At 44.7% G+C, this 18,515-nt stretch overlaps 1 long non-coding RNA gene across 1 annotated transcript; it reads left to right on the top strand.

The window, feature by feature from the left end:
- The first annotated feature begins 498 nt into the window (after positions 1–498).
- Positions 499–18,053, top strand: LOC144305076 (uncharacterized). Its single transcript, XR_013372117.1, has 4 exons — positions 499–967; positions 13,473–13,590; positions 15,665–15,740; positions 16,088–18,053. It is a non-coding gene; the product is annotated as an uncharacterized LOC144305076 (long non-coding RNA).
- The last annotated feature ends 462 nt before the right edge of the window (positions 18,054–18,515 follow it).

The following is an 18,515-nucleotide window of genomic DNA, read 5'->3' as shown; positions in this document are numbered from 1 at the left end:
TCTACTTTTGAGAATGAGAAGCTAACTAACCTATCCTCTTGGTTGCTACATTGGGTCTTCAAAGTTACCCTGCTCCTAAGCTGACTTGGAAGAGGCCAAGACATCAGTGCCCCATCCCACCTTCTCCCACTTCCTCATCCTACTGCTCAGGTAGGCATGTTAAGAACCCATAATGCCTTGTACTCAAGACCCATGACAACCGTGCGCTGCTACTTTTTACTATGTTTGTTCATTTCCAGTTGTAAAAGCAACAGGCTCATTGTGTTATTTCCCACTGCTCTGACAAACCCGCCTCTCCGCAGCAGTGCTGTGGGAGCATAAAGGGAGTCAGAGTTGCAGATGAAGTATTACAACTGGCCTAAGTACAAATTAAAATTCCCCCAAGGTGTTCAAAGGATGCCACAACCGGATCAGTTTGCACATAAAGGCTCCCATTCAAATGGAGGGGTTCAATAGAGGAAGAGGCAGACTAAGAAAGAGAATATTTAAACACTTCCAATCATTTTCTCAGAAAGGCTTTCCACATCTCGTTGGAGGAGCGAGTCATCTTCCTGTGTGAAGTGTTCTAACTCACTTCCGGTGAGTAATGAAAGGGGCATTCAGGCCTGGACGCAGCCACCGTGCACGAGGTGGAGCCCACGGCGCTGCAACTTCCCCTTCAGAAAACAGAGGTGCCACCTCTTGGGCCCCGTAGCTCGCAGGCCACCAAACAGCGGGGTTCCTGAGGGGCTTCTGCCCACAGCCTGCGCCAGCTCTCCGTCCAGTGTATCCGTGATGTCTGTGACTCACAGGGAGCTCACGCCGGAAGGCGTTTGCCGGTGCAGGCTCTGCTGCCTGAAATTCTCCAGCCCCAAGGCAGGTCTGTGGTACTGGCAGGCGGCAGGCGTGCACCAGAAAGCAGCAAGGATCCAGCCTTACCTCGGACTGCAGCAGCATAAAGAGCAAAAATCCAAACCAGCACAAGCAGGTGGGTGTGACGCATGGGCTCGTCTGTGCAGTAGGCTGGAAACCACACATGGTAGGTATGGTGGAGAGTGCAAATGCGTGCCCTACGTGCAGAAAGCTATGTGTTATCTAGGTCAAACGTGGCCCTTCCGAAGAGAAAAGATAGGAAAAGAACCCATTGCTCCGAAAACAAATCAAGCAGGACAATGAGAGACTTGGTGTGTCCGAAACCCCCATCCTACCTCTAAGTTGGACTAATCAGAAGGCCTTCAAATGATCCCCACAGACACAGCCTGCAAGGGGGGTGTTGGAGGTGTTGTCTCTTCTCCTTTACACAAACCGAACTTCAGAGAGGTTGAGCTGCCACAGACCACACCAGTAGTCAGTGGTCCAGTGGCATTTGAACCCACATCTCTCAGACTTCCGCACTCTTAGCTTCTTCAGAATTCATTTCCTTCTGATAGAAATTTTTTGAAACCACCTGTGGGCACTGCCATAGCTTGGAGCCAGACACACTCATGACACGGTATTGAATGGAAGGGGGAAAAAAAGGAGAAAGAGGGCAGAAGTTCTAGATGTGTTGCTAACTATGTGACCCTGTCACCAATAACTTTAGTCACCTTAATGTTTAACTCTGTGATTGCCTTGAGAAGTTGTTCAGGGGAGGTTCTATGATGCCATCTCCCATATAGACCCTTAAAAATTAGAGTTTTCTCATTCATTCATCCTTTGTTTATTTATTCCACCACTCAGTAAACATGCATTGATTACTCAGTAACAAGCATTGGAGCAAAGGGATGAATAAGGCCCAGTCCCTGCCATCAAGGTAGTCATGGTCTGGTGGAGAAGAAAGGCCTCCAAAGGGAGTCATCCTGCAGTAAGATTGATGGGCGTCACAGGGAGAAAACGTTACAGCAGTAGGAACAGAACAACTAATTCTGCCCAAAGGGCTGGGGGAAATTACAGAGAAGGTGACAGTTGATCCAGGCTTTGAAGAACAAGTCATGATTAGCTAGGATGGGTGTGCTTCATGTCCTGTCCTGTCTAGGCACAGTCTGTGCCTTCACCCCAGGTGACGTGGACACCGCCATCTTGAATAAACAAGCAAACACATGGAAGGATGGTGTAGGGGTAGGAGAATCAGGCAGTCCTGGGTTGGAACTGGAGCCCTGCCACTTACTAGCTCTGCCCTAAGTCTAAGTCTCTATCATGGCAAACTTTTGAAGTGCTTCTCCTTTTTTCTTTTTTTGGCAGCTTTAAAAAAGAATCCTTTTCCGAACCTCCTTCTTCTCAATTGAAGGCCCTTCTACAAACATATGAAGTGCCTACCATTGCCAGGTAGTTGGCAGGTACTGGGTAGGGGAAGAGATGCAGAGGCAAGTGGGACAGTCCTTGTCCCCCTAGGAGCACAAATATTTTGGGAGGCATGGACACTGACAGCCATTCAGTAGACACAGTGGGATGTGCCCCACGGTGGTCCCTTCCAGCAGGACTATGGGGACACAGAGGAGGGGCAGTTAATGCTCAAGGCTCCATCCTCAAGCCATGGCCACTTCCTGAAGCTCCATTTGGGGTCCTCCAGGCTTGCGTGGCACGGTTGGGTGATTTATTGTAACATTTAGAGCTGGAGTGGAATTTTGAGATAATTTTACAAGTGGGAAAACTGAAGCCCAGGAAAGTGGAAAGCATGGGTAGCAAGGGACAGAATCTGATTCAGGACCCAGACCTCTGGGCTTCTGTGTCTTACTAATTTTCAGCAGTGATGAGATATGAATCTTCTGCCTCTTTTTATCCTCCCACCTGCCGCCATTCCCTGTGGTCTCAGTCAGCTGGGTGTAATAAGGCGGGACAGGTACTCGGAATAAATATAACATTTCTCAGTGGGATATTTGAAATTAGGGAAACCATTTTTGGACTCATTTCCAAAAGTTTCTCTAGCGAGGATGTTTATTTTTCGAGCCAAAGTATCAAGGATGAATTTGGTGCAGATGAATGTCTTTGGTGAAAGGTAGTAGATGGAAAACATCCTGGCATAGGGTGTTGGAAGCCCGGCTTCCAAGATCAGCTTTGCCAGTTGGTTGCCTTGGGGCCTCAGGCAGATCACTCTCCTCTCACGGCCTCCAGTGTCCCCTCAGCTGAAAAGATGGCTGAACCCATGAGATCCAAGACCTTGTCTACTGTGGTCTCTCCAGGGCCCACAGCCATGTACACAGTAGGGACTCAACACATGTTTCTTTTACAAGCAAAATACCTTCAAAGTCACCAGCATTCACTGAATAAGAGTCCATGAAATCATTTCCAAAATCTAAAGTTTGTCTCTGTTCATTTTTTCCCCTCTCTCTCAGAAGCATGGTTACCTCCCCACCTCCCCGTCTCTTAGCAACAACATGGAAGGGTTGACTGTTCTGAAGCACTTCTCAAGTTGCGTGACCTGGCAGCTGTGAATTATTCTGTGTACTCTAATATTATCGTTTCAGCATTGCTCCCCCTCCGCTGTCACTCCCCGGGCCTCCTGCTCAAAACCACCCGCTCAGCGCCTCACCTCACTTGTTGCTGAAAACACACCCTGATTCCACCTACCTTCACCCAGCTTGTTTGTTCAATTGTTCAGACACCAGAAAACTGGATGGAGCGATGTATTTTAGCAGGGGCACAAGAGCGCAGTGAGGCAAGGTAAACACTTTGCAATACTTGCAAATCCCAGATCTGAAACCCATTCAGATGTGAAAACCACATTTTTCTAGAGTCTTCCATTTGTTATTTTGTTGTACAATGGATTAAGCAAACAAACAAAAACTTTAAAACAAACAATAATGACTACCATTAATTGAGCACCTACTATGTGTCAAGCAACTGCACACACTCTTCCCTGCTTTATCTTCTCGAAAGTCCAAGGAGCACCCACTTTTACAAATGAGGGAACTGGAGCACAGAAATGCTGACGAACTTCTCAGGGTCACACAACTGGTGAATAAATGCTGCTGTGGCACTGAATCTGGATCTGCTATCTGATTCTCAAAACTAGGGTTATAAAATTGAGAATAATCTGAAAAATGTTGGCCCGCAAGAATGACCTAGCAAAAAGAGAACAGAATGGCAGTTATAGACCATCCAGTTCTTTCTCCACCCACTTTATTTCAACTCCTAAAACTGAAATAACTTGTTTTCTGTTGCTCCAATATAGAGAGCTGACTAAAAAAGGGCCTACGGAGGAGATGCCTAGCAATTATTAGGCCAAAGAAAGTTCAGGTTAGCCCTGGTAGTTTATAGATGAGAAACTGAAACTCAGAGAGTTGAAGAAGGCCACCCAAGTTCACCCATCTTAGCAGTAAGTAGCAAAGCCAGCCTTATGGCTATCAAATTCTATGCTGTGAGTGGCATCTGAGCACATGTGTGTGAGCCCACGGCTCAGAGGCCTAAATGAGATACTATCCCAAAAGTATCTGCCTGGCCTTGCCTTACACATACGTAAGTAGCTGCTGCTGACCCAAATCCTCTTTTGAACCTCAGTCTCTTTGTCAGTAAATGGGGTTGGCGAGGGCTCTCCACTCATACCTTTGTTAAGAAATTCCACTGAGTTCTGAGATGCAGCAGAGCTTTGTAGTCTTTGCTTCCCAAACACGAGCTCTAATCTTTTGGGGCCCTCAGGAAGGGCCTTTCATGTTCCTGCATGATTTCCCAGGTGGGTAACATTAGAATAAGGTTGTAGCCACTGCCCCGGGCTTCTTATGATTATGGATGATTATGAACCAAGAGAAAGAAAAGAAGACAGGAAAAATATTAGAACTTCTGTCCACATGTCTATTTTACCTTCTCGACCTTCTTCCCATCTTGGCACTAGCTTTGACATCACTGAAGCCATTGGCAAGGAAGACTGTTGGTTAGAAGGTCGTAGAGGAATTCGTGCAGGGTGGGCCAGCCTAGTTTAGAAGTCAGGTGCTGCCAGGTAGAGGGCTCAGAACATGGGAGGCAACGGCACCACATATGTCATGAGGCTTGAGGACTGTGGGTTCTCTCCATGTGCCTGAGCCTGGATTGCACACGAGGCAGTGAAAGCCAACAGAGGCCAGGGCGATTCCATTCTTGGTTCACCAGAGTTCCTATCACCTCCTCTTTCCTCTCTACCCTCTCTCGAGGCCCTCTTTGCAAGATGAAAACAAATCCTGACCTCGTGTCTTTGATCTTGCTTCCTCTAGACTCCAGATAGTCACCTTCTTTCTTACGGGTGACACCACCCCAAGTAGTGAGTTATGGGGGAGCAGGTCAAGGAAGTAGAGCCAGGTGGTGCAGAGAAATACTGCAAGGAGTCTGCCTGGGGGAGGATGGAAAGAGAAGGAAAGGTACTAGGGGGACAGCTGGGTTTAAGCTGGTCACACGCACGTGTATGTGTGTATGCGTGTGTTGAGACCGAAGCCCAATTACATGCCTTTGGGAAGAAGCCAATAGAAAAGAAAAGGCTGAAAGGACAGGGGCCAAGGCAATAGCACAGGGTTTCTGAGAAGGTGAGAAGGTGGCCCAGAGCTCAGAGGCAGTGATTGGCCTCACTCAGGAGGAGGGACCACTCTTCCATTGTGGTAGGAAGGGAGGAGGGTACCAAGGAGCAGAGGTAAGAGCACCAGTGTGCCCACTCTGGCAGACATGCCAGCAACCAGAGGTCAGTACTGTCTCTCCTTCTTCTGCGCACAGCTATGGCCTCTCGCCAAGTGCTGTCTCCAGCCTCTGTGTCTGTGAATTGCCATCCTTACCACAACCTGCAAGGCAGGCATTTCTAAAACCCCCATTTTATAGATTGCCCCACTGAATCTCAGAAAGCATGTGAAATTACCAAAGGTTGCACAACCAATATTATTAATGAAAATAGTGCTGACACAAATACAGCCCTTAGTCTGTGTCAGTCTTTATTCTGAGTACCTTTCTTCATTAACCTATTGAACCCTATGAGGTAGGTGCTATTACTCTCCTGACTTTACAGATGAAGAAACTAAGAAACTGGATGATTAGATTATTTGCCTAAGGACAAACACCTTTAAAAGCACTTGAACCCAGGGACACTTGGGTGGCTTAGTGGTTGAGCGTATGCCTTTGGCTTAGGTTGTGATCCTGGGGTCCTGGGATGAGTCCTGTATCTGGCTCCCTGCATGGAGCCTGCTTCTCCCTCTGCCTGTGTCTCTGCATCTCTCAGTGTCTCTCATGAATAAATAAATAAGATCTTAAAAAAAAAAAAAAGCACTTGATACCAGACTGTCTGCCTCCCAGGTTAGTATTTGGAACACTTCTGTCATTTTGGTCGTAGGAAACAAAGTGACACAGATCAAACTCATTTGTCTGATTCTAAGGGCCATACTTTGCTCACATGTCAAGGGATGAGGCTGCATAAAGGCAAATCAGCTTTGAGAGTTGAATGCTCTGTACCACGATCTAGTTAGGATGTCTAAGAACAAGTAATCAGTATCCCCAAAAGGCTTCCTTCTCCTTTGCTAAAACTAGTGGCAGGGCTCTCCTAAGTTCCCTAACAGCTGGGGTGTCTCTATAGTGGGGGCGAGCAGGTGGGGAAAAGTTAAAACATGGTACAAATTTAACTGATCAACAGCATCTGTCACATACACTCAAAGTGAGAAGTCTTCATTTCTTCAGGAAGTCATTTATGGTTCAGTAGTGCTGGTGGTCATGCCAGCATGAGGCTCATGGGAGAGAAAGCCCATGGCTCTTGCTCTCTAAGGAGCTTAGACACTGGGACTTGGAACAACCTCTTTTTTTTTTTTTAAGATTGTATTTATTTATTCATGACAGACACACAGAGAGAGAGGCAGAGACAGACAGAGGGAGAAGCAGGCTCCATGCAGGGACCCTGACGTGGGACTCAATCCCGGGTCTCCAGGATCACACCCCCGGCTGAAGGTGGCACTAAACCGCTGGGCCACCGGGACTGCCCTGGAACAACCTCTTAAGCGGACAAGTCCCTCTTGGTGTGTGGCAATGTCGTCCAAAGGGTGTTGGAAACAGAGGGGGATGCTGTGTCTGCCCAGGGAAGGAACTGAGGCACAAGTTTGACAGAGGAACCATCACTTTTAAGGAAAGAAGTTTGCCAGAAGAACAAGGGAAGTGAGGGCATGTGACTCAGGCTGAGAGGACACAGGTGCCAAGTCAGAAAAGCATGGAGAATATGTCACATTCTGGGGAAGTGTTGTTCAGTATGACTGCCCCAGAGATGCCAGCTGTGGGGGTGGGTGGGTGATGCAGCTGGAGAGGTAGGCAGGGGCCAGGTCCTGTTGCCATGGGTGCTGTACGCCATACACCTCAATGTAACCTCTAATCCTCGGGCACTGAGCGGGGCACTCGATGGGGTGAGCACTGGGTGTTATTCTATATGTTGGCAAATTGAACACCAATAAAAAATAAATTTATATAAAAAATAAAAATAAAAAATAAAAGAACAAAAATAAAAATGCAAAAATAAATGTTCTTTGCAAGAACAAAGAAAAAATAATAAAATAATAATAATAATAATAAACCTCTAATCCTTCCTACCACCCTGGGCAGCTGTGCTATGACTGCAGGTTTCCCCCAGCCAATAATGCTCCCAGATAGTTCAAAGCTCTGGTGGCTTGCTGCTGTGGTCCTGAGTGTAGTTCCCAGGAGAGGGGCTTGGTGCCCCTCTGGCTGTTAGGGCTGCAAAACCAATGCTGAATGCTATTTTTGCTTTTTGCCTCCCCCCCCCCCCCCCATAAAAGTGAAAAATTCCTCTTTGGGTTACTTTCAGTTAGCAGAAACAAGTACTAATGTAGGTCTTTCATGAAGGCAAGGTGGTGTAACACGAACTTTGGAAAAGCAAGGGATGCCTGTATTTCTAATTTACAGATAAGAAAACAGAGGCTCATAAGAATTAGCATGCCAGAGCTGATAAGATGCAGATCCAAGGTTTGAACTCAGGCTGGCCCGAGGCCAGAGCCTACACTCTTTCCACTCCACCACAATGACTGCCTCAACTAGGCCTCTAAAGCTATCGCTCCCTATTATGTAACCAAAAAAAATAAAAAATAAATAAATAAAAAGCCTTTCTTTCTATGGTGGCAGTGGCGATGTCTTCCAGAAACTAAGATTTGCTCCCTTTATAAATGAGGGGTCAGTGCATTTTTTCCCCCTGCTCATTAGAAAGGCCTGCTTCCTACCAGAATGAATAATGAGGTTGTAGCTGTCTGCATTCAGCCATAGGAAGACGCATAATTGTATTTCTTCCATGATGGAAGAACCAGCTGTGGCACTAATAAAAATGACTGCTTTTCAATTCTTTCAACAGAGTAAATAAAACTCCCTTGTGATGAACAGCAAATTGGTTTCCTACAGAGTTGTCACATCTGAAAGGGTGCAATGAGGGGGTTGGGAGAGAAGGTGGGGTGAGAGCTTAGCCAGTGGTTCTACTCAAGCAGCGTGCTTTCTCCAAGTATGCAATCCTAAGGTGCTCTAGGGAGGAGAGATATTTTTAACTCCTTTCAGGAAATTCCCAAGTCTGGCAAAATAATACACCAGTATCCTGGCATATCCCGGTGGAAAGGGGGTCTCACTTATTAACAACAGCAGTCCATGAGCCTTCCAAATTTGGGGCATCAATTCTTTTCCAATTTATGTATTCCACAGATATGTATTCAGTGCTGGCTAGTGGTTTATTCATTAATTGACTATTTGTCGAGTGTCTACTGTGTTCCGACACAGAGCTGTGCCTTGGGGAAGGGGCTCACAGTCTAACAGAGTGAGACACACGGTTTGTTACAATTCCTGCGGTAAGTCCTATAGACTGGAAATAAAAGCTGAGAATGTTTATTGTCTTTTCATTGTTTTGACAAATAGGATAGAAAAGCTGTTTTGGGGATCCTTGGGTGGCGCAGCAGTTTGGCGCCTGCCTTTGGCCCAGGGCGCGATCCTGGAGACCCGGGATCGAATCCCACGTCGGGCTCCCGGTGCATGGAGCCTGCTTCTCCCTCTGCCTGTGTCTCTGCGCCTCTCTCTCTCTCTGTGACTATCATAAATAAATAAAAATTAAAAAAAAAAGTAAAAAAAAAAAAGAAAAGCTGTTTTGCCCATAGCTTTAAGCCAAAGAGTTACAAACCAAGTCTAATAAAAGAGTAAAGATAATGTAGTTGGAAACAATAACAGAGGGAGACGTGATTCTGAAATTTGCAAAAGATTGGTGGATAAGACAGGATTCCCATAGGAAACAGGTGGATGTCCAAATTAGGAGAGTTCGAGGAGAGTTTACTTACAAAGGAATCCTTTGTGTGCAAGGATGTGGGCAGGATGTAGGGGACCCCTGAGGCTGTGCAAGAACCCGGGAGTAGAAGAAGTGGTGCTGTTAGCACCGCAGATCCAAAAGAACAGGGAAGGACATTGGCTACAGGAACCTGGAAGGGAAGAGTTGTATAGGGAAGATCACCTTGAAAAGTGTAGTGATGGATAACTGAGGATCATAGCCAGGGTGACCACACAGAAGGTGTCAGAGAAATAAATTGCTAATCTCACTGTCCTCTGCCCCAAGATTTTTTCCATCTTGGGGTCAAGGAAGTCTTCCTGTAGTGGAGATAGTATCTGAGCTAGATCTTGACAGACGAATGGAAGTTTGCTAGTTGATGAAGCAAGGGGAAAAGTCTCTAGGCAGAAAAAATAGAGCAAAAGCAAGAAGGTGGGAGGTGTACAGAAAACAAATCCTGAGAGACCTTTTTGATAGGCTTAGAAGTTTGACTTTTGTAACCTGGGCACTGGTCAGCCATTGAATGATTTCTAAGCAGGTGAATCTCATGACCATATGTGCAATTATGAAAATCTTGTTGGCTGAAGCATGAGAGATGGGTGAGAGAGGGGTGCAGCTCGGAGAAGAGACAGGCTGGTGCAGTAAGTAGCAGATAAAGAAGGGAGCCGCAGTCTTGGAGATGGAGAGAAGGGAAGATTTTGAAATAGTTGAAAGAAGTAGAAATGGGGCAGCCCAGGTGGCCCAGCGGTTTAGTGCCACCTTCGGCCCGGGGTGTGACCCTGGAGACCTGGGATCGAATCCCACGTCGGGCTCCCTGCGTGGAGCCTGCTTCTCCCTCTGCCTGTGTCTCTGTCTCTCTCTGTGTGTGTCTCTCATGAATAAATAAATAAAATCTTAAAAAAAAAAAAAAGAAGTAGAAATGATGGTTGATTGAATGGGAGAAGGGTGTGCAGGGGAGGCAGGCAGCCAGGCTGATTCTCAGCATTCCGGCTAGGGTGTCAGTGGACCACACCATTTGCCAGGACTTGGAAAGGAAAGAGGTAGCATAGGTTTGAGGAACAAAACTGAGATGGCTTTGTTCTGAGGCAGACTGAGTTCCCCATGCCTGCAGGACCTCTAGGTGGAGATGCTCACTGTGACTTGGGTAAGACTCTCAAGTTCAGAGCTGGACTGAGAGAGAGGTACAGGACACTGGAGCCCACTGGAGGTTAAGACACGGTAGCACACAGGAAGAGCACGGACAGAGGGAGGGGACTCACTGGCTGGGCCACCTCCATGCCCTCATTGCAGGATAAAAATGGGAGAGCCTCCTTCGCTGGGTTGTTGTGAGCAGTTGACAGAAGAGACACATGTGAAAGTGCCTGGTGCATAGCAGATCCTAAAAATACTTGCAGAAATAGAGAATAGGTACAAAATGCTAAGAAACTTGGTTTTATGCTGTGTTCAGAAAAGAAAGAGCAGCTGCTTTACAACAAACACCACAGTACTATCTCCCTGCCTATTTCCTTACACATCTGTCTCTTCTTGGTCCTTGGGCTGAAAGGGGATGGGAATTAGATCCCGGACGGACTTGTCTGTGTTTCACATTCCCTTACATATTTGAAAAACAATTAGCACATAATAGGTGTCCACTAAACATATAGATATGGCTAATTGATTGTCTGGTGGGGGAAAAAATGAGAAAAACCCCAAGCTATAGATAGTCCCAATTACCCTAGTACTTCTCTAAAACTCACAAACCGCTCACTCTCTGGGTCCTGTCCGTCTCCCACTGGAGAGACATGATTAATGTCCTTTCCCTGTTTGAGAGTGGTGGTCCAAAGATTAATGAAGCCAGAATCCCTTGGAGATAACTTGAGTAAGAAATGGGCCGTATTGTTGTCTCACTTTAATTAATTTGAAAATTATCCTATATTGTTCAAATGGCAACTGACTCATCAAAAGTGGGTGTTTGGAAGTGATAGATGGAAAGTCTGAGGATTTTCTCATTAATTAATTTGGCTGTGAAAATAAGCACTGGTCCACAATCCCCAGTGAAATCAAAACAGACCAAGAGGTAACCAAAGAAATCGGACTAGTGGGGAATGGTATAAGTTCTCCCCTCAGGCATAGACTCAGACTTTTAGCAGCCACGTAATAATTTTATATAGGTGACATGTACTATGTGATTTTCTGTGTTTTCCCAATTTTCTACAATGGGTACATGGTATCTTACAATAAAAAGTTAATTTTTAAAAAGTAAAATAAAAATATTTGTCATACATACATACCATATAGAATAAATACAGCACGTACAATTAGTACAATAATATAGAGTAAATTCTATATTTTTCTCTTTATCTATGTCTTGAGACTTTAATTAGTATTCCATAATATTATTTGCCCCCTTATTCCATTACTGCGTGAACCAGGGGCCTTCACTTGTAAGCAACAGAAACTGCATCTGGCTAATTAATAGATGCCAGGAAGGAGTTTTTTGGAAAATACAAGAGAATTCAAAATTTCAAAAGGAATGTGGGGAAATAGATTTAGAAAGACAGGAAGAGGAAGCGAGCTGCTCCAGGGGTTTTGCAGGAACTACACACCGGCTTGTCCAAGAGCCCCTGTGACGACCAGTGGCTCAAACCACTCACATGCTCGATTAGGAAGGGAAGTTCTGGACAGCTCAGTGAGGGCCATGTTTCTGCCACGCGAAGGGGGAATAGGGCACCTTGCTAAGTGTCCTGACCAGACTGTACCCAAAGGATGATTTACCCAAGCGAACTTTAATCCTAGCCCCATGGAGGTAGTATGGATGTTGGACAAACAAAAACAATAGATGCCCATCCCATGAAGTAATTGTTTCCCCTTCACCCAGAGTCTTTTTAGGTATAATTTCCATACAAGCAATAACGTTCAAATCAACCACTGATCCATTGCCGAACAGCTCTGACAGGTAATTATTCCCTGAGTGTGGATTCCACTTCTGTCTCCCTATATCAAAAGAGGGGTCAGACTGGCAGTTGGACTGGAAACAACTGGAACAGTTAGAGGATCAGTTGAGAAAGCTGGGGTGGGGAAGCTTGGCGGTGAGGAGACGACTCAGGTGAATGAGCTGTCATCACCACATTTCCAAAGGGCTGTCTGCTGCGTAGCAAAAGAATGAGTTCTAAAACAATCAACAGAGGCTCCAGGGAGGTAAGAATTGTCTCAACAAGCTGTAGAATTAAAACGGCCCCACTCTGGAAAGTAGGAAGCCCCCATTTCAAGGGGTTAGCAATTAGGAATTCCAGCGTGGGGTGGGCTTGGGTTATTTGATCGTTAAAGGATTCTTTGAACCCTGATAGTCTATGGTCCTTTCTTATTTGCAAACCTACTAAGTGTTGAGCTGAAGGGCTCCTTGACTTTCAGTTACTCAGTCACATGCATACCTCAGGGCTCAGCTTCTCCTTTTTACTTGGTTTGCCAGCAAACCTGTATTTGTGGAAGAGTTCACCAGGCCACTACTCGCTCCTGCGAGAGGATGTTGGGATTTCCTCAGCTGAGCATGACAAGCAGAGACAGAGGAAAGGAACAAGAGACAGGTTCAGAGTAAGAACTCTAGAATTTAAACCTCAGCTTTGCCTACATACTTGGGACCTTAGGCAAGTCAATGGGCTTTGCAATTCTCATTTTATCCATACGTAAAGAGTGGATGATGAGAAGAGTAAAAGTAGCAATAACCTGCTTTACAGAGTTAATTTTTAAAAAAATGTAACTTGGCTTTTATCGAGTCTTAATGGTGTGTTAGATTATTTACATGGATTATTTGTTTCATTCATTGACTCATCCTGCCAACAATCCCATGATGTGTAGATTCCATTATTCCCACTTCACAGATAAGAAAACTGAGGTTTAGAGAGTTTAAATCATTTGCTTAAAAGATGGAGCTAAAATTAAAATCAACAGATCTAACCCCTTCAGCTGAGTACTTTATAATGCCAGACCACTGCTGTCACATGGGTGAGCACATATCATACTGGACTTAATAGACAATCTGGAACATGATAGGGACTCAGTAAATATTAACTTTCTGCTCATCATCCTTCTGATTTAATCTTCTAAAAATTCTAGTTAAAATTCATCTTTAAATGTTGTGCCCCTATGCTGCCTCAATCCTCCACCTGGTCACAAAATGGATGCAGGAGCTTCAAGTGTCAAATCAAGATACCACACACAGCACCTTTATTGTTCTTTTGCAGGAGCAAAGAAAAGCTTTTCCTAGAAAACTCCTCTCACATCTTATCTAACAGATTTGTGTCCACAGTCTCATCCCTAAACCAATCATTGGAAAACAAGGATGATTGAATAACCCCAAGGCCAACCAGTCCTACCCCTGGAGCTGGTCCAAAATCAGCCTCTTCTTGGAGAGTAAAGGGATGCAGGTAGGTTACCAGCTCTCCCCTCTACAGCCCTGTTATTCTGTTAAGAAAAAGAAGGCTCAGAGGGGTTTAATTAATCTATCCAAGGGCAAGGGCAGGGCTGGGAGGAAAGTGTATACCTAGGGTGGTTCTTTGGTAAGGAAGAGAGTTGGAGCTGTGGCAGGGTAAGGAAGGGATTTAGGACAGTGGTCCTGACCTGTGCTGCACCCTGGAGTGACACAAGCCACTTTAAACAGCACCGGTGACTGGATCCCAGCCCTAGGGATTCTGACTTGCTTGGTCTGGGAGGTGGTCTAGATATCAAGATTTGTAAAAGCACCCAGGACATTTTAATATGCAGCCAAGGTGACAGCCACTGATTTAGGAAAAGCACTAATGGAGCATAGAGGGCTTGAGGCCCAAAGGTATAGAGTAGAGTCTGCACTAAGTAACAGAGATCCTGTCTCTCTTGTTTCTCCTCAATAATTGCTTCCATTTACTGAGGACTCCCCCCATTTCAGGCATGGCTGCACCCCCAGTACTTGCCATCTAGTAGGCAGACAGTAATTGAAGGGATCACAGACGCTTTACTCATAGAATGAATAATTTTCATGCAACCTCCGCAAAGTAATAGTGCTTCCATTTTACAGATGAGGAAAAAAAGGCCCAGGCATTTTGAGGAACTAAGTCTTTTTAACTCTGCTCTCCAAGTCCTGTCCCATCTGCAGAAGAGATCAGGAGTCTGAGAAGCAAAACTGAGACTCTCCTCTCTCTTTCTGTTCTCTTCCACTTTGCATCTGACACTGTCTGGAACCTCCTTCTGGTCCCTCCCACCTGCTGGGGAGCACCAGCCTTCTGGGAGTCAAGGGCTGAAGCTTCCTCCCTAAGGCATGGGCCAGCATCAAGACCAATCTTCAGTTTTAAGAAACCCCATGGAAGCCTGATGTCTAACCTGGTCTTGACACCTCCTTGTGGTGTGAACTTGAGTACAGGCCTTCCGGTTTCTGGGCTTCATTTTCCTCATCTGTAGCATGAAGAGGTTGGACTAGAATCTGCAGGTCATAAACTCAAGTACTTTTGTGTCTGGATAGATGATGTAAACCCATGGGGCAGGCTGAATGGAGTCGAGGGAAGGAACAAAACTATGCCCTGTCCAAAAGGGTGGAATTTATTGAACTCCACTAATTGTCATCATGGTGACCTGTGGGCTCAGGGATATGAGAGTTTCTGATTTATTTTCAAAGAAATGCTAAGAAATCTTTATTTTTTTATTCAATCTCCTGCTTAAACTAATGTTCATCTAGTAATATAATTAATAATAATAATAATAATAATACAGGGGGAAAACCGTGAATGTGGACTGAATGTAGCCCACAGGCTATTTCTTTGTGACTTGTGGGCTAAATGGGCTGTAAGGCTCTAATCACATTCTGTGATTTCTAAATGAGGGGGACTGACCCAATATTAGAAAACACACATTGGCACTTCTGCACTAATTGAAAATTAGGGAAGTTGACCCAAATGGCATCTTTCCTATTTTCATTCCTGGTAGTTTGCTATGCATTTATTTCTGGGGTCCCAGATAAATTGTACCCCCTCCAAAATCTGAGGATCCCATTTGAAAGATCCCCTGCTTTATAGAGAAATAGTGCCCTCTGCTGGAAGAGTAGTGCAGAAAGCGGCCTTTGGGGCTGAGATCCTTTAACACTTGGAAAGAGTGGATTTGTTTGTTTTCACTTGAAATAGATTTCATGAAGAATAATAAATAAAATATAAACGCATATTTATGGATGGCTTGATGTATGTTAAGCATAAACTGGACTTTCATGTATCCATTTGGGAGTAATTACTCTTAATCTACGAAAAGGCCAGGATTCAAGAAAGGAAGAAAACATTTGTTACATCAAGTGACAGCAATCTGGAAAGCACAGACAAGGAGAGGAAATTGGAGTCTAGGTCTCCAGACTGCGTGCTGGAAAGTCAGAGCCTTTATAATAATGTATTGCAAATCTGTGGGTTTTAATAGTTACTTTCACTGCATCCTTTCAATAAATCCTCCCAATAACACTCCAAGGCAGGTATTATTTTCATTTGGCAGATAAGGAAAATGAAGCAAAGTGTCTGAGTGACCAGCTCAAGATTCCTTGGCAATGAAATGATGGAGACAAGCTTAGGTAAGTTGCTTAGCCTCCCTAAGCCTCAGTCCCCCTATTTGTAAGACATGGATGAAAATAGCAGCTATGTTTTCAACAAGGATGGAATGTAAATACATGTGTGAGGCACTTAACACCACACCTGGTACAGAGTGAGCCTGGTACCTAGCATTGGCTAGAACCACTGAAATGGTCAGAGTCCAGGTCTTTCAACTCCTGGTCCTATGCCTTTTCCACTATCTTACTTGGGTCTTGAATGGTCTAAATAGGGACCCCAGTGCTGCTGGAATTTATAACCATGGCCCAAAACCCTAAAAATATAGCCCAGTTGTTTTTTTTTTTTTTAACATAAGTGGCTTTGTCTACAGGTATTAAGATCTTGAGCTGCATTATAAAGACAGATTTTTCTAAATGAGGGAAGTTACAGTTCCTGGGACTATTGTGCAGATCGCTGACTCTACATTCAAGTAGGAGCACTGCCACATTGGATGGTATCCAAAAGAAAGTGGTGTGGGATCCAGGAACCACATCAGAGAAGACTTGTTGAAGGAACTGCTGATATTTGGCCTGAAGAAGACAAGACTCGTGGACCATATTCATTCATTCACTCATTCACTTGTTCATTCATTCTACATTTATTAAGTACTTGCTATATGTGACATGCTGCAGATACAGCCAGCAGCCAAACAGACAGAATTTCTGGTCCTCATGAACCCAAATCCAGAGAGGATTCACATGCAGTAATAAAGGGTGTCATGCGAAGAATTAGCTTTCTGTTGAGTGAACCAGGACCAGGGCCAGAAGAGGAATATACCTAGGCAGAACTCTTTAGGTGCAGGTGAGGGGGCAGAGATGGCTGGCTCAAATGCATGAACCCCTTGTATTTTAAGTCTAGAAGGCTACTGGGAAGCTATGAGAGGGGATCCAAGAAGGGGCCAGGTTGGGCCAGGACTTAGCAGCTTTAGTTCCCTTCAAACCAAGGCATTGTGGATGCACGAAGGCTGCAGACCAGGCTGCTCTGGAAAGGCCCTCAGAAGTTGCCACTTAACTGGTGGAAGAGAAAAACAAGGACCTGAAGCTCCTTGGTCTTTGGTTTCCTTTCTTGAGCCTCCATGTTCTCGATGCTTCGCTGATACTATGGCCCTTTCTCTCCCCACCACCGAGAATTCTTTTCAACAGTGTCCCTCTGCAGAGGATAAGGGAATTAGCAGCAAAATATTTTAGAACAGGATTCAGATTTTTCAAAAGCCCATTATAAAAAAAAATTCATTTCAATTGTAGCTGATTCTGAAGCAAAACACAAGCAATAAGGCTGAGGAAACAAAAATCACCCTAAGATAATCATGGCTAAGAATATTTCCTTCTATTTTGTCTTTGTTTAGGATTTTGTTTTATTTTTTAAGTACATATGATCACACCAAATTCTGCTTTTTCACTTAGGATTGTTCAAAACAAGTCTGTCGTGAAAATTATGATAAGCTCTTCATTACAATCATATATTGACTTATATAATTATATTATTATTATGTAACATTATATTAAGTAAATAGACCATAGTTTACTTATTCATTGGCCATTCCCAATCTTTGATACTATTTGGTACAACGTAGAAGACCATACATGATACCAGTGTTGGGGAATAAAGGAGGGAATGGTGTGCTGTGGGGAGGAAAGAGGTTAGCACTGGGTGGGGAGTGTATGGTCACTGATTAGAAAAAGAATGGAGCAAGTGACATAGACTTAAAGACCTGTAGATGTTTCCCGGTTAGACCAGTGAGGAAAGCACATTTTCAGTGACTGAGAGGTCCTCTGCAGGGGTCAATGCCAGGTTCCCACTACCAGGGACTAGCTGGGTGACCATGGAAAAGTAACTTCTCTGAGCCTCATTCTCCTACCTGTGTTTCACAGTGTGGCTGAGAGAATTACTTCAAATTGGTAGAGAGGAGGATCAAATTGAGATAACATGTGCAAAGCGCTTCATGCCATGCCTGATTCTCAGCATGCGCCCAACACCGGCCAGCTGTGCCACATTGTCTTTTGGCAACTCAGGGCCATTTTTGCCCTTCTAAGTTCTCCTTATAACATGGGGGTTGGAAGCCTAGCAACTATGTCTTATAAAATTCCTACTCCCAGAATGTGTTAGTTTACTAGGGCTGTCCAAACAGCCATAACAAAGTACCCCAGGCTGGGTGCTTTAAACAACAGAAATTTAGGGGCACCTGGGTGGCTCAGTGGTTGAGAATCTGCCTCTGCTTAGGGCATGATCCTGGGGTTCTGGGATTGAGTCCCGCATTGGGCTCCCCACAGGCTCCTCTGCCTGTGTCTCTGCCTCTCTCTGTGTCTCTCATGAATAAATAAATAAAATCTTCAAAGAAAAAATAAAAGAACAACAGAAATTTATTTCCTCAAAGTCCTGGAAGCTGAAAGACTGAACTCAAGGTATCAGTAGAGTTGGCTTCTTCCAAGGCCTCTGTTCTTGGCTTGTGGATGGCCACCTTCTCACTGTGTCTTCACATGGCCTTCCCTGTGTGTGTGTGTGTGTGTGTGTCCTAATGTCTTCTTATAAAAGGACACCAATCATATTGGATTAAATTAGCACCCGTGAGACCTCATTTTATGTTAATTATAATTCCTCTTTAAAGACCCTATCTCCAAATACAGCCACATTCTGAGGTAATGGAAGTTAGGACCTCAGCAAGTGATTTGGATGGGTGTTGGTGTCATAGCTTAGCCTGAAACATAGATTCTGAATTAGAGGCGTAGCTGCAATATTTGAAAGTCAGAAAAGAAGCAAAG

This window comes from Canis aureus, chromosome 3, assembly GCF_053574225.1.
Source record: "Canis aureus isolate CA01 chromosome 3, VMU_Caureus_v.1.0, whole genome shotgun sequence".
Taxonomy (NCBI): domain Eukaryota; kingdom Metazoa; phylum Chordata; class Mammalia; order Carnivora; family Canidae; genus Canis; species Canis aureus.
The sequence above is the reverse complement of the archived record's forward strand: the minus strand, read 5'-3'. Positions and strand labels throughout refer to the sequence as shown.